General features: G+C 41.0%; 1 long non-coding RNA gene across 1 annotated transcript in view; it reads left to right on the forward strand.

Annotated features, from left to right (window-relative positions):
* LOC133056651 (uncharacterized) overlaps nucleotides 1-23092 on the forward strand; it is a 56267-nt gene that overhangs the window by 25640 nt on the left and 7535 nt on the right. The window contains exons 2-3 of the long non-coding RNA XR_009692863.1: nucleotides 20882-21090; nucleotides 22907-22993. This is a non-coding gene — a long non-coding RNA (uncharacterized LOC133056651). The remainder of the gene's footprint in view (nucleotides 1-20881; nucleotides 21091-22906; nucleotides 22994-23092) is intronic.

Below are 23092 nucleotides of genomic sequence, written 5' to 3' on the forward strand. Positions count from 1 at the left end.
TGTCATCCCCTTCTCCTCCTGCCTTCAATCTTTCCTAGCATCAGGGTCTTTTCAAATGTGTCAGTTCTTTGCATCAGGCAGACGAAGTATTGGAGTTGCAGGTGTCAGGGTCCCTCCATTCAAAGGCAAAAGGTATTGAGAGTCTGGATGCAGGGGAATACAGAAAAATGCATCTTTGAGGTTCAAAACAAATAGTGCTCCCTGGAGGAGGGTGTTTGGGTTTGATACCAGTGGGTGAATAGGGATGACTGCCCCATTCATTGTTCATAAGTCTTACACCAACTGATACTCCCTGTTAGGATTCTGAACAGGGAGGATTGGGATGCTTCAAGGGGATTGGCAAGGCCTAATGGGTCCGTGTTTTAGAAATTTGCTGAGCAGTGGTTGGGTTCCCTTCAGGGCCTCAGGCTTCAAAGGATACTGTCTCTTCCAGGGGTATTTTCCCCCAGGCCTTAATCTTATTTTTATTTGGGGAACACATTTTCCCTTCCTGGCACTGAGGTATCCCAAACTGCAGGATTTATTTGTTCTCTAATTTCTTAGGGGATGTCTTGCGGAATATTTTGATGATCTGCAGGTGGGTGATCTGGGGCTACTAACAGATGTATTCTCTGTTTAGACTTTTAACTTCCCTGAACTTGACCCTGTCCTAAGAATATGCTTTTTGTCATTGTTTTTCAGTTGCTAAGTCATGCCCAACTTAGGACTGCATGCCCAACCCATGGACTGCAGCATGCCAGACTCCCCTGTCCTCTACTATCTTCTGGAGTTTGTTCAAACTCTTGTCCATTGAGTCTGTGATGCCATCCAACCATCTCATCCTCTGTTGCCCCCTTCTCCTCCTGTGCTCAATCTTTGCCATCATTAGGGTCTTTTCCACTGAGTTGGCTCTTTGCATCAGGTAGCCAAAGTATTGGAGCTTCAGCTTCAGTAACAGTCCTTTCAATGAATATTCAGGACGGATTTCCTTTAGGATTGATTGGTTTGATCTCCTTGCAGTCCAGCAGCCTCTCAAGAGTCTTCTCCAACACCACAAGTTGAAAGCATCAATTCTTCAGTGCTCATCCTTCTTTATGGTCCAACTATCACATCTGGTACATGACTACTAGAAAAACCATAGCTTTGACTATACAGACCCTTGTCAGCAAAGTGATGTCTCTGCTTTTTAATTGGCTGTCTAGGTTTGTCATAGTTTTCCTTCCAAAGAGCACGTGTCTTTTAATTTCATGGCTGCAGTTACCATCCACAGTGATTTTGGAGTCCAAGGAAAGAAAATCTGTCACTGCTTCCACTTTTTCCCCTTGTATTTGCCATGAAGTGATGGGACTGGTTGCCATGGTCTTAGTTCTTTGAATGTTGAGTTTCAAGCCAGTTTTTTTCACTCTCCTCTTTCACCCTCATCAAGAAGTTCTTTAGTTCCTCTTCACTTTCTACCATTAGAGTGGTATCATCTGCATATCTGAGATTATTATGCTAATCTCTCCTGAGAAGGGGGACAGAGCATTGTGGCATATACAAAAATGAATGAATAGTAATAATGGAGCAAATTCCACAGGCAAGGGGAGACATAAATTGCCATACCTTTGACTTTCCATCAACTCCCATCACAGTACAGTCATGGGTGGAGAGGGGGCCAGCCGGCCAAGACAGAACAGGGCAGATGGCTCCAGTGTCTATAGGAAATTTAGTTCCCTGCCTGCCACATCAAGGGTGACCTGAAGTTCTGCTGGGGTGATAAGGATGGAGTGAATGGGATCTGAAGCCAGGCAGGCGGTTGGGTCCCGTCAGCTGGTGTGCAATAATCTCTCATTTGCAAAGCGATTTGCAAGGAACTGGGGCTGGTTGGGGGTTGCCCCTCAGGTGTCCCGCAAGATAGTGCTCAGGATATCCCCCTGCCAGCAACCTACTTTCCAACGAAGACATACTGGTTCATGCCCAGGTAACTTCTTGGTGGTCTGTACAGCCTTCTTGGCCCTCCCTCCAGGTTACCCCTGAGGTAGTGGGTGGATCAGCAGCCAGAAAGCTGGGTTTTATTTATTAGCCTCTTATCCTTATTGGCCTTCTCCACTAAGTCTTGGTTGTTACAGACCTTGAAAGCTTCCTCTACCAAGGTTGACAACTGGGTTTGTGATCCAGCCTCAAGCTTTTGTAATTTTCTCTAGGTAGCAGGAGTTGCCTTGGTGGTAAAACTCATGGCCAATAGTGCCCTCCTTTCTGCAGGCTCCAGGGCTGTATTGGTGCCCTTCCTGAATGCCTCTGTCACCGCACTTGAAAAACTGCCAGATTTTCATCTTTTCCTATATAACTTTTCAGACCTTATCATAATTTACAGGCTTCACCATACAGCCTTTCCTTCTGATAAATCAAAAGTAAATGTAAAAAAAAAAAAAAAGTAGATGTAGATCACTTAAATGTACAAGAACTCATCACCTGTTATCTAGAGCAGCATTCCAGGAAAACTTGTTCTTTTATGAGAGAGAGAAACCAATTACAGTCTTGAATAAACCTATGCTTAATAAAATTCATTTACCTAATTAAATTTAACCCAACTTTAGAAAGCTCTAACCACATACAAAATTCTTTTCTCAATGTTCCTTTTTCACAAACCTGCAACTTTCTGTAGCCATATTATGTCCTTTATTCTTTACATTCAGAAATAGCTAGCTCCAGGAGCAGCTTAGGTGTTTTGCTTAGGTGGTGGTGTGTACAGGGGACATGTGTAGCACCCTGCTTTTGCTCTTGGCTCTTTAAAAGTGGCATTGGTCTCTCTCTGTATCTTTTGTCCAGAATTTGCTACAACTGCACATGCATGTAGTTATTTTTAATCTTGTATACTTTCTTTGTAGCTTGTTGCTGGAGCAGAGGTGTGTCCAAGTGCAAGCATTGCAGCATTGTAGTGAAGAGTCTCAGGTCCCAGCCTATCTTACTGCCAACACCTTGATTTAGCCCAGGAAGACCTCTGTCAGACCTCTGACCTTCAGAAGTGTAAGATAATAAATGTGTGTGGTTTTAAGCCACCAAGTTTGTAGTAATTTGTTACAGCAGCACAGAAAACTAACACAACATGAGAACTTAGCAGGTAACAGATCGGTTAACAAACCAGTGGGCAAAGGATGCTAACTCTACACTTCAGTGTAAAACTTCTAGAGTCTTCCTTTCTATGTTTAATAATCAATTTAGAATTTATTTTAAATATACTGTGTGACAGCAATCTTTTTTTCTATTCTTGTATAGCTATCTGACTGTTACTACACAATTTATTGAGAAGTTTCTCTTCCACAGTATTTTCCTTCAATATTTTATTATGAAAATTTTCAAGCATACAGAAAAGTTGAGAGAATTTTATAGTGAGCACTGACATTCCAAACTTAAGATTTTACCCAGTGTGTTGAACTTGTGCCGATGGTGCTAAAGAAATAGGAATACAATTGTGGGCACTCAGCGCACATCAAGGATGTGGCACCAAAGTCTGTTTATTAGTTGCCATCGTATTCTTCATCACTACACTCACAGTTTAAAAAAGGAAAAGGACAAATTTCACTTCTGGATGTCCTTGATGGAGCAGTGAAAAATACTTTTTTATTATAAAAATCTCAAATCTTGAGTCCATATCTTTGTAGTATCTTTTTAACAAATATCCTGTGCTGCATCCTGAAGTTCCATAGTTGTCTTCCCAAAAAGCACTGGTGTGATTATTTGAGTTGGGAGCTGAACTCTGCATGAAAGAAGAACTGAAAGATAAGATGTGGGGATGTGGCAGACATCTCAACAATCAACCAAGTGAGTTGTCATTCAAAAGAAACAAGGAACAACATTTTTTGCCAACATAAAACTAGAGTGTTCAAATGAAAACAGAATTTTGGAAATCTTATATCTGTTACTGTGAACTTCACAGATTCCCAACACTTAAAGTCAATGATGATATTTACCAGCTTTCACCAGTATCCACCAGCTTTCATACTGTACAATGGAAGTGTCAACATTTGGAAGATCTGCATTAGAAAGTGAAAGGATATTTTCCAAATGACCAATGCATGATATTACAAAGTCATGCCTGATAAAATTATCCATTCAAAGAGCAAACCAGACCAATGAGTTTTAATATAATAGAGTAGAAAAAGTTCACCTAACTGGTTACAAATGGTACACTGCAACTGACCTATTCCTTGTCTACCTTTTTCTGAGAAGAATATGCACAATCATTTAAGTATATTAAAATATTCTGTCCTTTTCCAAGGACATACCTATGTGAAGCCAGATTTGTTTATATACTTCCAGAAGCACATATAAGAATCCAGCTGTTTTACGTTAAGCTAGACATTTAAAAGATTCCCCCATCCCCATCCCCAAAGGAAAAACTGCCACTCCCAAGTGTCTGGAAAGTTAATTTTCATAAAAATTTCACTCAGGGAGGGAACATGGGTTAACTTATGGCTGACACATGTTGATGTTTGGTAGAAACCAACACAATACTGTAAAGCAATTTTCTTTCAATTAAAGATTAATTTAAAAAATTCACTTATACAACAAAAGGAATCTTTTCATTATTAAAGTATAAATTAGGGCTCTTACTGAGAGGGTAACAGGCAGGAAGGCCAGGGGTCTCCAAACGGAGGAAATAGGCTGCAAGTGCCAGACATTTTTATCTCTCTTAAGCGGCAGGAGGAAACAAACCAGCGATATTTTTTCTTCTCTATACAAATTTAAAAGGAGGTTTCTCTTAAAATGCTGTGTTGCCATGACACTTGGTTTCACCTGAAGCTAACTACTCTCAAACCTTCAGTTGACCAATACATTTTTTTAATGGAAATGTTTAAGATATGTTAAGTTACCCCAGACTCTGTAAGTTCTGCCAAATGTCCTAACCTACTTACTCAGATATTGTTCCCCTAATCTATGTAAATGAAACTATTTGTTGGTAATCTGCCCTTCTACAAGATTCAAGTCAATCGTTTTATGGCCAGGGATGAATTATCTGGTGCCATTCTAAATTCTAAGACATTCCTTTCTTTTCATTAACAGACTGTGAGTGACTATATAACTTACAGCTAAAGACTAGGAGGGGGTACTCTTTTGCCCCCTTCTGATGCCTATGTCAGAAGCTTTCTCTATCTCCTTTATACCTTAATAAAACTTTATTACACAAAAGCTCTGAGCAATCCAGCCTCCTCTCTGGCCCCTGGATTGAATTCATCTCCTCTGGAGGCCAAGAATCCCGCATCTCATCCTTCAGCAACAACCTTTCATTACCATTCAGAAAAGCAGAAACCTTAGAACACTTTAAACTCAACTTAGACCCCTCCCGCCTTTGTGTTACTGATGTCAACTGTTTTAATACTCCTTATTCTTAAAAGCCCGCGTACCCCCGCCCAAGGTCGCTGCTTCACTGGTCTGCGCCTCTAGGCTGCCGCGCGCAGTTTGGGTGGTCGTCTGTCAAAAACGCAGGCGCAGGAGGAACGACCGCGGAGGCTCCTAAGAGTTGTAGTTTGTCCTGTCCCTGGTTGCACTGACGCATTTCATGTACATCCTAGCTACAGTCGTCTACTCGGCACCTGCTGGGAGAGCTCTGTCGGCCTGTGGCGTCCCTGATCCGGGGCGATGACCTGAGCTTGAGCAGGCCCACCTCGTCTGCCAGAAGGCCGTCTCCGAAGCACCCCGGAGGGGGAGACGCAAAGTCGAGAGCGAGTACCAACCGGATCTGCGTGCATATCCGGGAGGTCTGCTTCCAGCGGGTCTCCCTCCAAATTCCCGTGCTCCCTCAAAATCCCTCGGAGGAGCCCCATGCGCCAATTCCCTCCCGTGTCCAGGCGGCAGGACAGTGCAGACCAGTCTGGCCTCCTTCGCGTCTGCTCTGACCCGGTCGCGTTTGTGTAGGTGGTGGGGTAGAGGTGGGGAACCCCGCGGCTGCCTGAGAGAAGGGAGGTGTGGGTTCTCTGGGTGGTAGAGGGGTCCCGCGTGGGCATGGACGCGGCACGGAGTCTGGTGTCCTCAAGGTTCTCGCTTACCGCGGCCATCTGGTCCTGTAACCCCTCCGCAGGAAGCTCCAAACTGGCCGTGGGGATGGCCATCAGGGTCTGGACAACAGCTGTCTGGGTGTAGAGTTTCAGTTTTGTCAGAGGATGTAGAGTTTCAGTTTTGTCAGAGGATGTAGAGTTTCAGTTTTGCAAGATGAAGAATTCTGGACAGAAATATGAATGCGGGTAATGGTTACACAACACTGAATGTACTTAATTGCAGTTAATTGTCCACTTAAAAATGGTTAAGATCATAAGATTTACATTATGTATTTTGTGTTATCACAAGATGATCTGTGATTCTTATGTCAGCCATAACAAAAAATTTACTCAAAATAGAACATAGACTTAAAGAGGAAAAGCTATAAAATTTCTAGAAGAAATCACAGAAGAAAATATTCATGACCTTCTCTGAGTCTAAAGTTCTTAGAAAGCTCTTTTATAGATTGTGCTTTTAGAGTTAGAAATTGGACTGCATTAAGATAAAATCTTTTCAACTTCAAAATCACCATTCAGAGAATGAAGAGAGATGTCACAGACTGGGAGACAGTATTCACAAATCATGTACCTAATAATGGATATATCCAGAGCTTATGAAGAAAGCTTACAACTCAGTAAAAAGACAACCCAATTTTAAAAATGGGAAAAGGATTTGAACAGACATTTCATAAAAGAAGACGGATAGATGGCAAGTAAGCACCTTAAAAAGATGATTAACATTATGAGTCATTAGGGAAATACAAATTAATGTCATAACGAAGTCCTACTTTATACCCAGTAGAATAGTTATAACCAAAAAGAAAGTGTTGACAAGGGTGTAGAGAAATTGGAACCACTATAGACTGCTGGTGGGAATATAAAATGGTGCAGTCATTTTGTAAAGATTTTGGCAGTTTCTTTGAAGGTTAAATATAAAGTTAAATACAAACTTACTGTACAGTGCAGCAATTTTACTTCTAGGAATTTACCCATGATAAAGCAAAACATGTTCACACAAAGACTTGTATAATAACTCAAAAATATAAGTAATCTAGATGTGGATTAAAAGCAAGAAGAACAACAACCCTACAACCTGAAGAATGAAAACCACAATCACAGAAAGTTAGACAAAATGTTCTAAAGGCAGAGGCTTATGTCCCAGCTGAATAAATAAGATAAAACCTCAGAAAAACTACTAAATGAAGGCAACCTTCCAGAAAAAGAAATCAGAATAATGATACTGAAGATAATTCAGGATCTCAGAAAGATAGTGGAGGCTAAGATTGAGAAGGAGCAAGAAATGTTTAACAAAGACAGAAGAACTAAAGAACAACCAAACAAAGATGAACAATATAAGAAATGAAATGAAAACAGAAGGAATCTGTAGCAGAATAACTGAGGCAAAAGAATGGATAAGTGACCTGGAAGCAGAATGGAAATCACTACCATGGAACAGAATAAAGAGTAAAGAATGAAAAGAAATGAAGACAGCCTAGGAAACCTCTGAGACAATGTTAAATACGTGAACATTCACATTATAGGCGTTCCAGGAGGAGGCCAGAGAAAGAAAGGACCTGAGAAAATATTAGCTAATATTAATGAATAACTAAATATTAACATAATAACTAAAAAGTTCTGTAACACCAGAAAGGAAACAGTTAAGTCCAGGAAGTGTACAGGATACCAGGCAGGACAAACAAGGAGGAATGCTCTGAGACACATAGTAATCAAATTGACAAAACTTAAAGAAAAAAAATCAAAAGTAACAAGGGAAAAATGACAAATAATATACAAGGGAACTGCCATAAAGATATCAGCTGATTTCTCAACAGAAACTCTGCAAGCCAGAAAGGAGTGACAGCATATATTTAAATTGAGGAACAGGAAGAACGTATCACCAAGAGTACTCTACCCAGCAAGACTCTCATTCAGATTTGATAGAAAAAAAGTGACAAGCTTTACAGACAAGTGAAAGCTGAGAGAATTCAGCAACACCAGACCAACTTTGCAACAAATGCTAAAGGAAGTCCTCTAGGTGGGAGAGAGACTAGCAACTGCAACAAAAGAAAACATTGTGTATACATAGACGGCTATATGAAAACCTCATGGGAAAAGCAAGCCCCCAAACTACAATAGATACATACACAAAAGAGAAAAAGCAACCCAAACACAACACTGCTGCTGCCGCTAAGTCACTTCAGTCATGTCCGACTTGGCGACCCCATAGACGGTAGCCCACCAGCCTCCCCTGTCCCTGGGACTCTCCAGGCAAGAATACTAAAGAGGGTCATTTAACTGCAAGAGGAGAGAATAAGAGAGGAAGGGATGAAAACAGACCCACAAAAACAAACGGAAAACATTTAAGAAAATGGTAGTAGGAATGCATGTATTGATAATTACCTTAAATGTAAATAGATTAAATAGGCCTACCAAAAGACATAGACTAACTGAGTGTATGCGAAAACAAGACCTGTATATATCCTGGGCTTGCCAGGTAGCTCAGTGGTTAAGAATCCTGCCAATGCAGGAGGTTCAGGAGATGTGGATTTTATCCCTGGGTTGGGAAGATCCTTTGGAGGAGGAAATGGCAACCTGCTCCAGTATTCTTGCTGGAATAATCCTATGGACAAAGGAGCCTGGTAAACTAGAATCCATGGGATTGCAAAGAGTCAAATGTGACTGAGCAACTGAGTGTGTGCACATACGCATGTGCGCCCTCTCTCTCTCTCTCTTTCTCTCTCTCTCTCTCTCTCTCACACACACACACACACACACACACACACGTCCTGTCTACAAGAGACCCACCAAAGACCAAGGTACACATACAGACTGAAAGTGAGGGCATGGAAGAAGGTATTCAACACAAATGGAAATCAAAAGAAAGCTGAAATAGCAATACTTATATCGGACAAAATAGACTTTAAAAAGACAGACTGTTATAAGAGCCAAAAAAGAACACTATATAATGATCAAGGGATCAATCCAAGGAGAAGATATAACAATTGTAAATATATATGCACTGAGCATAGGAGCATGTCAATATATAAGGCAAATACTAACAGCCATAAAAGGAGAAATTGACAGTAACACAATAATAGTGGCAGATTTTAACACCCACCTTTCAATGGACAGATCCTCCAGACAAAACAGTAAGGAAACACAGGCTTCCAATGACACATTGGACAAGATGGTGGACCAGATGGACTTAATTGATCTTTATAAGACATTCCATAAAGGCAGCAGAATACACATTCTCAAGTGCACACAAAACATTCTCCAGGATTGATCTCATGCTGGGCCATAATGTGATTCTTGGTAAATTTTAGAAAATTACAAGCATATCAAGCATTTTTCTGACCATAACATTATGAGATTAGGAATAAACTACAAGAAAAAAACTATAAAACACAAACACACAGAGGCTAAAAAACATGCTACTAAACAGCCAATGGATCACCGAAGAAATCAAAGATGAAATAAAAATACCTAGAGACAAATGAAAATGAAACAGTCCAAAACCTATAGGATGCAGCAAAAGCAGTTCTAATAGGGAAGACTAGCAATATGTTCTTACCTCAGGAAACAATAAAAACCTCAAATAAACAACTAGCCTTACACATAAAGCAACCAGAGAAAGAAGAACAAACAAAGCCTGAAGTTAGGAGAGAGATCTTAGGGATAAGAGCAGAAATCAATGAAATAGGGACAAAGAAAGCAGTAGCAAAAATAGCAAAACTAAAATCTGGTTCTTTGAAAAGATAAACAAAATTGATAGAGCTTTGGCCAGACTCATCAAAAATAAAAAGGAGAGAACCCAAATGCATAAAATTAGAAAGAAAAAAGAAGTTACAATTGACACCACAGAAATTCAAAAGATCATAAGAGACTACTATGAGCAAATGTATGCCAATAAAATGGACAACCTGGAGGAAATGGACAAATTCTTAGAAAGGTACAGATTGCCAAGACTGAACCAGGAAGAAGTAGAAAATATGAATAGACCAATCAAACACTGAAATTGAAACTGTGATGAAAAAATCCAAACAAAAGTTCAGGACCTGGGGACTTCACAGGCAAATTCTATCAAACATTTAGAGAAGAACTAACTCCTATCCTTCTCAAACTACAATGAGACATCACCTCACATCAGTCAAAATAGCTATCATCAGAAAACCCACAAACATAAATGCTGGAGAGGGTGTGGAGAGAAGGGAACCCTCCTACACTGTTGGTGGAACGTAAACTGGTGCAGTCACTATGGAGAATAGTATTACTGCTTAGTCACTTCAGTCGTGTCTGACTCTGTGCGATGCTGTGGACTATAGCCTGCCAGCCTCCTCTGTCCATGGAATTCTCCAGGCAAGGGTACTGGAGTGTGTTACCATGCCCTGCTCCATGGGATCTTCCTGACTCAGGGGTTGAACCCAGGTCTTCTGCATTGCAGGCAGATTCTTTACAACTGAGCTGCCAGGGAAGCGCAGGAGAGCAGTATGGAGGTTCCTTAAAAAGTTAAATGTAGAGCTACCATATGATCCTGAAATTCCAATCCTGGGCATATATCTGGAGAAAAACATGACCTCAAATGATACATGCATCCCAATGTTCATTGCAGCACTGTTTGCAATAGCCCAGACATGGAAGCAACCTAAATGTTTGTTGACAGAGGAATGGATAAAGAAGCTGTGGTAAACATACACAGTGGAATATTTCTCCGCCTTTAAAAACATGAAATAATGCCATTTGCAGTGACATGGATGGACCTGTAGATTGTCATATTGAGTGAAGTACGTCAGACAGAGAAGGAGAAATATTGCATGATATCCCTTACATGTGGAACCTAAAAAGAAATGATATAAATGAACTTACTTACAAAACAGAAATAGACTCACAGGCTTAGAAAACAAACTTCTGGTTGCTGGGAGAAAGGGGTAGTTAGGGAGTTTAAAATGGACATGTACACACTGCTTTATGTAAAATGGATAACCAACAAGGACCTACTGTATAGCACATGGAACTCTGCTCAGTGTTATGTGGCAGCCTGGATGGGAGTGGAGTTTGGGAGAGAATGTATGTGTGTGTGCATGCGTGCCCGGTTGCTTCAGTTGTGTTCAACTCCCTGTGGACTGTAGCCTGCCAGGCTCCTCCGTCCATGGGATTCTCCAGGCAAGAACACTGGAGTGGGTTGCCATGCCCTCCTCCAGGGGATCTTCCCAACCCAGGGATAGAACCAGTGTCTTATGCATCTCCTGCATTGCAGGCAGGTTTCGTACCACTAAGCCACCAAGGGAGCCTGTGTGTGTGTGTGTGTGTGCGTGTGTGTGTGTGTGTGTGTGTGTGCATATGTATGTATGACTGAGTCCCTTCACTGTTCACCTGGAATTCTCACAATATTGTTAATCAACTATACACAAATACAAAATAAAAAGTTAAAAAAAACAAACTCCCAACAAACAAAAGTCCAGGACCTGATGACTTCACAGGCAAATTCTATTAAACATTTAGAGAAGAACTAACATGTATCCTTCTGAAACTGTTCCAAAAAACTGCAGAGGAAAGAAAACTCCCAAACTCATTCTATGAGGCCACCATCATACTGATACCAAAACCAGACAAAGATATTGAAGAAAAAAAAGAAAATTATTGACCAAAAGATGGAGAAGCTGTATACAGTCAGCAAAAACAAGACTGGGAGCTGACTGTAGCTCAGTTCATGAACTCCTTATTGCAAAATTCAGACTTAAATTGAAGAAAGTAGAGAAAACCACTAGGCCATTCATATATGACCTAAATCAAATCCCTTATGATTATACAGTGGAAGTGACAATCAGATTCAAGGGACAGATCTGATACAGTGTCAGAAGAACTATGGACAGAGGTTCATAGCATTGTATAGGACGTGGTGATCAAAACCATCCATGAGAAAAAGAAATGCAAAAAAGTTTGTCTGAGGAATCCTTACAAATAGCTGAGAAAAGAAAAGAAGTAAAAGGCAAAGGAGATAAGGAAAGATATACCCATCTGATTGCATAGTTCCAAAGAATAGCAAAGAGAGATAAGAAAGCCTTCCTAAGTGATCAATGCAAAGAAATAAAGGAAAACAACAGAATGGGAAAGACTAGAGATCTCTTCAAAAAAAATAAGAGCTGTTAAGGGAACATTTCATGCAAAGATGGGCTCAATAAAGAACAGAAACGTTATGGACCTAACAGAAGCAGAAGATATTAAGAAGAGGTGGCAAGAATACACAGAAGAACTATACAAAATAGATCTTCATGACCCAGATAACCACGATGGTGTGATCACTCACCTAGAGCCAGACATCTTGGAATGCGAAGTCAAGTGGGCCTTCACTACGAACAAAGCTAGTGGAGGTGATGGAATTCCAGCTGAGCTATTTCAAATCCTGCAAGATGATGCTGTGAGAGTGCTGCACTCAATATGCTAGCAAATTTGGAAAACTCAGCAGTGGCCACAGGCCTGGAAAAGGTCAGTTTTCATTCCAATCCCAAAGAAGGACAATGCCAGAGAATGTTCAAACTACCACGCAGTTGCGCTCATTTCACATGCTAGCAAGGTAATGCTCAAAATCCTTCAAGCTAGGCTTCAGCAGTACGTGAGCCAAGAACTTCCAGATGTTCAAGCTGGTTTTAGAAAAGACAGATGAACCAGAGGTAAATTGCCAACATCCATTGGATCATAGAAAAAACAAGGGAATTCCAGAAAAACATCTACTTCTACTTAATAAAGTACGCCAAAGCCTTTCTCTGTGTGGATCACAACAAACTACGGAAAATTCTTAAAGAGATGGGAAAACCAGACCACCTTACCTGCCTCCTGAGAAATCTGTATGCAGGTCAAGAAGCAACAGTTAGAACTGGACATGGAACAATGGTGGTGGTGGTTTAGTCGCTAAGTTGTGTCCGACTCTTATGACCCCATGGGCTGTAGCCTGCCAGGCTCCTCTGTCCATGGGATTCTCCAGTCAAGAATATTGGAGTGGGTTGCCATTTCCTTCTCCATGGAACAATGGACTGGTTCCAAATAGGGAAAAGGAGTTCATCAAGGCTGTATATCATCACACTGCTTATTTAACTTATATGCAGAGTACATCATGTGAAATGCCAAGCTGGGTGAAGCTCTAGTTGGAATTGAGGTGTCCAGGAGAAATATCAATAACCTCTGTTATGCAGATGATACCTCCCTTATGGCAGAGAACAAAAAGGAACTAAAGAGCCTCTTAATGAAAAAGTTAAAGAGGAGAGTGAAAAAGCAGGTTTAAAACTCAACATTCAAAAAACTATGATCATGGCATCTGGTTCCATCACTTCATGGCAAATATATGGGGAGACAATTGAAATAGTGACAGACTTTATTTTCTTGGGCTCCAAAATCACTGCAGACAGTAACTACAGCCATGAAATTAAAAGATGTTTACTCCTTGGAAGAAAAGCTGTGACAAACCTAGACAGCATATTAAAAAGCAGAGACTTTACTTTGCTGACAAAGGTCCATATAGTCAAAGCTATGGTTTTTCCACTAGTCGTGTATGGATATGAGAGTTGGACCATAAAGAAGGCTGGGTGCCAAGGAATTGATGCTTTTAAACTGTGGTGCTGGAGAGGAGTCTTGAGAGTCCTTTGGACAGCAAGGAGATCAAGCTAGTCAATCCTAAAGGAAATCAACTCTGAATATTCATTGGAAGGATTGTTACTGAAGCTGAATCTCCCATACTTTGGCCACCTGATGCAAAAAGTTGACTCACTGGAAAAGACCCTGATGCTGGGAAAGATTGAAAGCAAGAGGAGAAGGGGACCACAGAGGATTAGATGGTTGGATGGCATCACTGATTCAATGGACATGAGTTTGAGCACATTCCAGGAGATAGTGAAGGACAGGATAGCCTGGTGTGCTTCAGTCCATGAGGTCACAAAAAGTTGGACACGACTGAGTGACTGAACAGCAATCACTGATGAACATAGACCCAAAATTCCTTATCAGAATACTAGCAATCTGAATCCAACAATATATTAAAAATGTCATACACTCTGACCAGGTTGGATTTATCTCAAGGATGCATGGAGTTTTCAATATCTGCAAATCAATCGCTGAGTTATATCACATACAAATTGAAGAATAAAAGACACATGAGCATCTTAATGGACTGGCATGATGCAATCCATGGGGTTGCAAAGAGTCAGACATGGCTGAGTGACTGAACAACATTTCAATAGATACAGAAAAAACTTCTGATAAAATTCACCCATTTATGATTAAAAAAAAAAAAAAAAACCTCTCCAGAAAAGGGAGGTAGAGGGAACATACCTCAACATAGTTAAAGCCATATATGACAAAGATATAGCTAACATACTCAATTGTGAAAAGCTGAAAGCATTCCTTCTGATTTCAGGACCAAGGCAAGAATATCCACTCTTATTCAACATAGTTTTGAATGTTCTATGGGAAGTCCTACCCATAGAAATGAGAGAAGAAAAGAAGTAAAGGAAACCCAAAATGCAAAAGATGTTAAACAGTCACTATTTGCAGTTGACATGATACTATACAGAAGGTACTAAAGATGCTACCAGAAAACTACTAGAACTCATCAATGAATTTGAAAAATTATAGGTTACAAAATTAATCCTTAGAAATCTGTTCTGTTTCTATACATTAACAATGAAAGATCAAAAATAGGTATTCAAGAAACAATCCCACCTACCATCATATAAGAATAAAATAACTAGGAATAAACCTACCCAAGGAGACAAAAGACCTGTATTACAAAAAGGACAGATGCTGATGAAGACAAATAGATGGAAAGATATACCATGTTGGAATGACTATATTACTCTGGGCACCAATGAGTGCCTTGAGAATGACTATATTACTCAAGGCAATCTGCAGACTCAATGCAATCCCTATTAAATTACTAAAGGCATTTTTCACAGAAATGAAACAAAAATCTTAAAATCTGTATGGAGACACAAAGCACCCTGAATAGACAAAGCAGTCATGAGGAAGAAAAGCAGAGCTGGAAGAATCAGGCTTCACGACTTCAGACTATAGTACAAAGCTACAGTCACCAAAACAGGATGGTATGGGCACAAAAAATAAGGGCATGTATCAGTGGAACAGGATAAAATAAACTCATGCACCTGTGATCAATTAATCTGTGACAAGCGAGGCATGACTACACAGTGGTAGAAAGACAGTCTCTTCAACAAATGGTCCTGAGAAAACTGGAAAACATGTAAAAAACACGATGATGATCGTCCTGTAACAGCATATACAAAAATAACCTCAAAATGAATTAAAGACCTAAATGTGAGACTGAACACTGAAAAATCCCTACAGAAAACTTAGGCAGAACACTGTTGACATAAATTGCAGCAATATCTTTTCTGATTTATCTCCCAGAATAATGGAAATAAAACCAAAATTAAATAGACGGGACCTAATTAAACTCAAAAGCTTTTGCACAGTAAAGGAAAAAATAAACAAAATGAAAAGACAGCTCACAAATTGGAGAAAATATTTTCAAATGATATAACCAACAAGGGATTAATCCTGAAAATCTATAAACAGCTCATGAGACTTAATATCATCAGAACAATCCAATCAAAAAAATGGTGGGAGATCTAAAAAGACTGCCGGAGCCTGCCGGCAAACGAACTGGTCGAGAACGCAATTACCAGAGTACCTAGGAAATAAGACTCAGAAAGATGGGGTTGAGAGGGACGGAGTCAGCTTGCATCTGACTCCGACAACTTTATTGAAGAATACCATGCCTATATATATGCTAACAGGAGTTACTAAGAATAGATCGAGGGTTTGCATACGTGCAGAGCTACAGATGTTTTAAATTCCTACACTTAAGATCAGTAAAGTATTACCCTAGCACCCAACATGATTAAGATCAATAGAATATTAACTAGATAGAAAACAGGCTTCATCAATAGAACATTAACTAGATAGAAAACAGGCTTCAAGCATGACGAGTTTATCAGCACCAGGAAAACAGGCGAAAGGTCACCGGGGTGTTTTTTCCCTGAAGGAGACAAATGCCAGTCTATACTTTAACAAGAAGGGGTGGCAGGACAAAGAGAGACCTTTTGTTCTCTCTTAGGGCCGTAAGGGGCCTGTACGTTCAGGCCGGCTCCCTGCAAAGACATTTCTCCAAAGGAGACATACAGATTGCCAAGAGGCACATGAAAAGATGTTCAAAAATGCTATTTTTTAGAGAAATGCAAATCAAAATGACAATGAGGTATCACTTCACACCAGTCAAAATGGCTACATCAAAAAATTCACAAACAATAATGGAGAGGGTGTGGAGAGAAGGGAACCCTCCTGCATTGTTGGTGAGAGTATAAACTGTTGCAGCCACTATGGAGAAGAGTATGGAGGTTCCTTAAAAAACTAAAATTAGAGCGACCATATGACTCTACAATCCCACTTCTGGGCATATATGTGGAGAAAAACATGATCTGAAGTGATACATGATCCCCAGTGTTCATTGCAGCACTATTTACAGAAGCCAAGGCATGGAAGCTACCAAATACCCATCAACAGAGGAATGAATAAGGAAGATGTGGCACATACATATAGTGGAATGTTACCCAGCTATTAAAAAAGAATAAAACAATGCTATTTGCAGTAACACGGATGGACCTAGAGACTGTCATATTGAGTGAAGTCATACAGAGAAAAAGAAATATCATATGACATCCCTTATATGTGGAATCTAAAAAGAAATGATATAAATGAACTTTTAAAAATGTATTTATTTTTGGTTGCACTGGGTCTTTGTTGCTGCTCTCAGGCTTTTTCTAGTTGTGCAATGAGGGGCTACTCTCTAGTTGTGGTGCATGAGTTTCTCTTTGAGGTGGCATCTCTTGTTGCAGAGCACAGGCTCTGGAGTGCTTGGGCTTCAGTATTTGCACCTCCTGGGCTCTAGAACATGGGCTTAGTAGTTGTGGTGCCCCAAGGCATGTGGGATCTACTGGACCAGGGATCAAATTCATGTTTGCTGCCTGGGCATGCAGACTGTCAACCACTGGACCAGCATGAAGTCCCCAAAGGAGCTTATTTACACAAGAGAATTAGACTCACAGACTTGGAGAACAAACTTATGGTTGCAGGGAAGGATGAGGGGAAGGGATGGTTAGGGAGTCTGAGATCAACATGTACACACTGCTGTGTTCAAAGTGGATAACTAGAAGTGTCTACTGTATAGCACAGGGAACGCTTCTCAATGTTTTGTGGCAGCCTGCTTGGGAGGGGAGTTTGGAGGAGAATGGATGCATTTATATGCATCGCTGAGACACTCAACTGTGCATCTGAAACTGTCACAATATTGTTCACTGGCTATACTCCAATATAAAATAAAAAGTTAAAAAATATATAATAAATGTGGGCTTAGTGGTGAATGTTTAGACAAAATGGAACAGTATTCAGCAATAAAGGAGCAAACCAGTGGTGTGTCTGTAACATGAATAAATCTTCAGAGCATTGTGCTGAGCAAAAGAAGCCAGGCACAGTATCTAGTATGGTCCCCATCATATAAAATGTCCAGAAAAGGCAGGTCTATGGAGAGAATCAGAGTAAAGATTGTCTGGGGGTCAGAGATGAGAATGGATCTTGGCTTCAGAGGATCTCTGAGACAGTAGGCATGCTGCAAACATGGATGAGACAACTGTTGCAAAACTTCCTTTATGAAAAATAATTGAATTTAAAAATTACTTCTAATAGAAGCTTTATTGAGGTATGATTTATATACCATAAAACTCACCCTTTTAAAGTGTAGCTTCAGTCATTTTTAGTATTCTCAGACTTGTCTACATATTACCATGTCCAGTTCCAGAACATTATCATTCCTTCAAAAAGAAACCCTTTCCCCATTCACAAGCCACTCTCCATCCCCTCCTTCCCCTGTCCCCTTGACTGCCATTTAATCTACTGTGTTTTCATGAATTTCCCCATTCTAGATATTTATATGTGCTTTACTCAGCCGTGTCCGAGTCTTTGCCGCCCTAAGGACTGTACCTCACCAGGCTCCTCTGTCTGTGGAATTTTCCAATCAAGAAAGGCTCCTCTGTCCTTAGAGTTTTCCCAACAAGTATACTGGAGTGGGTTGCCATTTCCTACTCTAGGAAATCTTCCTTACCCAGGGATTGAAACTGTGTCTCTGGCATCTCTTGCATTGGTAGATGGTTCTTTACCACTTGCACCACCTGGGAAGACATTTATACAAATAGAATCATATCACCTATGGACATGTATATCTGGCTTCTTTCATTTAGCACAGTGTTTTCATAGTGGCTTTGTGTTGGTCTCAGCCTGTCAGTAATGATGCTGTGACTAGGAATATCTGAGATGGGGGCTTACCTGGGCCCCTACTAGTCACAGCCCCCACAGACATTTCACCAATGAGCCATTGCCATGGCTGGACCCATCCTTATGGTTCTTACTGTGATTGCAAGATGCATCTCAGCAACAACCATCAGGGACCTTTGAAAACATAAGGTTTATTACTGAGGATCCTGGGGAGTAGGGACACACCAGGGCCGCACAGCAGAGAGAGAATGAGAATGTGGACTGGGAGTTCACATATTTGGATCACGGGGGCTTACAGGCTCATTATTTATTGATGAATTTAAGATATAAAGCTGAGAATTAAGGCACAGGAAGGGAAGAGCAGGGTTCACTTTAGGGAGCAGTCATTCAAGTCACCCAGGGCTTTCTATGAGGAGATCATTGGGCGGAGGTGGGGGGGGGGGTCCCATCCTGGCTCTTTATCTAGTTGTGTGGCTAGAAATGAACTTATCCAAGATTGATGTTTAGTCGTGCCTCAGAAATCAGAAGCTTTCAGTACAATTAGGTATTTGCATTATGGTCAAAAAAAGGTAATTGTTGGATATCCATATAATGTAGTACAGAAGTTCATCATGTAGTAGTATTCTTCAGTGCTTCCTTCCTTTTTTATGACTAAACAATGTGCCTTTGCATGTATAGATCACTTTTGGTTTATCCATTCATCCATTGATGCTTATTTGGCTGTTAGCAGTCAAGCCATTAAAAACATTTGTGTGCAATCATTTCTGTGGACATAGGCTTTTAATTCTCTTGAGTGTATACCTCGGAATGGGATTGCCAGGTAATACAGTGATTCTGGGTTTGACACCTTGAGGAACTGCCAAGCTAGGTCCAAAGTGGTTGCTCCATTTTATATCCCCACCAGCTGTGCAGGAAGGTGAAAAACTTTACTCTTGCATCTTTTTGTCATGTGCTAGATATCTTGGTCCTTAATAACAGTGATATAACTGTCATGTCCTATAGCAAACACAAGATGGTTTTAAAATAATAACAATTTGTTACTATTAACTAGGATACTAAATGAAGTTCAGTTAGTCTTTATACCTCATTTTATCCAAAGAATACATAGTTAAATACCACATGTTAAGGTCAGGTAGAAAACTGATTGTCTCTTGTAGTTTTGTTTCCAGTTGCATAAACAAAAATGTATTTGTTGACATTTGTTTTCAACTTTAGGGATTGCCCTCCCTCCTCCTTTTGATCATGTAGCATATTTACATGATTCAAAAGTAGAAAGTGTATAATGGTGCATTCAGACAAGCCTCCATCTCTCCTCCTCCCCTTCTCCCAAGGTAACCTAAGTTTCTAGTTCATCTTCTCAGTGATTCTTTTGGAAGTAAAGATACACACAGAGACATAGCTGATCAGACTCAACGCTGAACCTTGTCAGGAAGGCTTTTTTCTGCCTCTCACCCTGGGTTTCCCAGAGCTCAACATGCCGGGTTTCACCCATTTTTGCGCCATGTATTTTGTTGTTAAAGTAACTTCTGAAATGAATTCCTCTGGACCCTTTGCTCTGACTGCCTAATGCCTTTCTCTCCTCCCTTTTCTCCCCTCTCCCTCTAACCCTCTGAAGCTCCTTTCTCTTGTCTCTCTCTGTGCCCGAACCTTGTTTTCTCACTTCTCGTGCTGATCACTTTGGGCTTCATTTCCAGCAGCTTTCCCTCTCAGGGAAGACCCAACCTCCTATGAGGGACGGTTTGCCCATTATTTCTCAGACCGTTGTGTTCCTAGATGGCCACGGCACTGTTAGATCATTTAGCAACTTTGGGAACATCTGTTTTCGTCACCTGCAGCCCTGAGCCTGAGAGGCTCAGATTCCACTTGGGAGGTGTTCACTTCTTGGGGATGCTCATTAACTGGTGACTTTGGAGGTCAGCAGCCTGTGGCCCCCACTCCCGCAGTTGTACTGTTAGGTTGCATCTGCCTAGATTCCGAGGTTTGTGGGGAGCCCTGTCACTTGGGTCTGTTTTTCTGGCTGTGGACATCTCTGACTTCTTCTTTTACTATTCCTGTAGACCTCTTGTTTTTCTTGGAGCATGAAAAGACTACACTGCCACCCTGATCTCATCCTACTCTCAATGTTTCACAACAAACAGTAAGACTCAGTGAGAGAGATTAAATGAGTTGTTCGTGGACATCCAGGTATTGAGAGAAGAAACTCTACTGAAACACAGATTATTTCATCCAAGATCTATTTCTGGTGTGCACCCACCTAAAGCAGGGTCATTTACTCCTTAGCACCTGGCATCATGTTCTTCATAACTGTCTGCCTGAAACTGTTTAAATCTCAGGGTTGTTGCTGCTCTTTCGGGGTTCCTGGGGGCCTGTGCGGAGTCTGTGTGTGGAGCTGTAGTCAGTGTGCTGGGCTCCCTAATTCCATTTCCTCTCACTTCTGCCCCCCAGCAGCACTGACCACAGTCTGGAGAACCCCTGGCGCAGCTGGGGTGAGTGCATTCACCAGCGAAAGAGACCAAGGTTAGAAATGTGCTCTCAAATGTGTGCTTGCTCTACAGGTGCCACCTCTCCAGGAGCGAGACCGTTCATGCGATGCAAGCAGAAAGCATCAAGGGGAAGAACCCACCTTGGGTCAAGGGAACCCTGACCAGAGGCCTCTCCCTGGAGGACCCCGGCAGCGCAGGAGACTCCCAGGAGACCTGGGACAGCGCAGGTCCTGGAGTGTCTGCTTATTTCCCAGAAGCAGCCTAAAGTCAAGAAATCCTGGGTGAGTCCTTGTTTATTTCCACTTCTTTTCTTTATTCATTTTAATTTTTTGGTGGGGAGAGGTCCTTAGATGGGAGCATTTAGTTAACTTCTCCTTAGGTCGTGGAAGGTCCCTGAGGTCCCTGTTTCCTGGTTTCCCCAGACTTGATTTTTAGCTCCTTCTCCACCACCACAATTTTAAAATGCATATTGTTCTTTTTATGTGTTTACAAAGTGTGTATTTTTGTTGGTGTGAATGCATTTTTAATTTATGTTCATGGCATGTACACATGTGTCTCCTGCTCTATTGCTTATATTTTTTGTTAAGAACTTTGTTTCACTAAGTACCATCCTCTTATATGGCCATAAGCAATGTCTGGGTGTCCACTTGCCTCACATTCTCTACCAACTACTGCTGTTCTTTTTTTTTTTTTTAATTAGAGGTTAATTACTTTATAATATTGTGATGGTTTCTGCCATACATCAACATGAATCTGCTATAGGTATACATATGTCCCCTTCCTCTTAAACCTCCCTCCCACCTCCCTTTGCCTCCCATCCCTCTAGGTTATCACAGAGCACCAGCTTTGGGGTCCTTGTGTCATATAGCGAAGGACTCCCTATTACATTTTATGTATTTAATCTTTGCTTTTCTCTGCAATGCTGAACACTTCTTTTAGGCAAGACTGTCTTTCATCCATTTTATATTACTTACACATAGTTGAATACCTGTGTCGACTAAAAAAAAGATATACAACTTGAGAGTTGTGAGTTAAGTTTTATTTGGGGCAAAATGAGGACTGCAGCCTGGGAGGCAGCATCTCAGGTAGCTCTGAGAGACTGCTCCAAAGCGGCAGTGGGGGAAAGTCAATATATAAGGTTTTGGTGAAGGGAGAGTTCAATACCATGAAGCACTCAATTTACAAAAGGTTTTTTGTTAGTCATGAGGGTCTGATGTCACCATGAAGGGATTTATTGCTTCTCTAGATATGAGGAGATACAAGGACTGAGATCATAAAATCTGTTTCTAAAAACATCCAACTATCTAAAGACCTGTCCCACCAGATTCCCTTGAGCACAGAGTGCCTCACTCCACACTGAACTCCCTCAGGGGTTGTTGAAGGTCAATAGCTATAGCAGCATGGGGTTCAGTCTCTGCAGAGGCAGATTTCAAATGCCTTTGTTGTTCAGTCTTTGGCAATGCTCTTGGTAAGTGCCAATTTGTAGTTGACACCTGGCACATGCTATTATATGTTTAATGAAAAGTTAACTGATTTAATGCATATTGATGGGATATTTTCAATGAATGTTTGCTTTTTCCCAAAGCAGAATGTAAATAATTGGCTTTCTTGGCAGCCGTTTGTTTACTCCAAACTCAGTAAAATGATTTGAGATTGAATGGAGATATGCTTTTTCAGGGACCATTGTCATTCATGGATGTGTTTGTGGACTTTACTTGGGAAGAGTGGCAGCTGCTGGTCCCAGCTCAGAAGCACCTGTACAGGAGTGTGATGTTGGGAATCTACAGCAACCTGGTGTCCCTGGGTGGGTAATGCCTCCCTGAAAGGAGTATGTATAATCTCTAGGCTTCCCCTTCTTGGTGGCTGAAAGCTGGGGCACTTTTGTAAAATACTTGATGATTTGGGGCTTATATTTAGAGGTCAGATTTTCTTATTCTCCCTTTGACATCAGAATACACTGGTTGAATGGTGTTTACTTTGCCAAATGCAAAAGAGCAGCTTTATCATGCCACCTCTAAACTGAGTCTTCCCTGTTCTTCTGAATCCCTGAGTCCCAGGCAGCCTTGGTCCAGGTTGTCTGTGATTTTCCATTCACAGGGTATCAACACACCAAACCCAGTATCATTTTCCAGTTGGAACAAGAAGAGCTATGGATGATGCAAATCCTGAGTCAGGGCCATCCAGGTGAGTGACCAGGACATTGAGATCTTTTCCTCCTTCCTCAGAATTGCTGTGAGTTCTTATGTGATGTTTCCTTTGTGTTTGTGTTTTTGTGTTATTTGT

This window comes from Dama dama, chromosome 5 (genome assembly GCF_033118175.1).
Source record: "Dama dama isolate Ldn47 chromosome 5, ASM3311817v1, whole genome shotgun sequence".
NCBI classification, from domain to species: domain Eukaryota; kingdom Metazoa; phylum Chordata; class Mammalia; order Artiodactyla; family Cervidae; genus Dama; species Dama dama.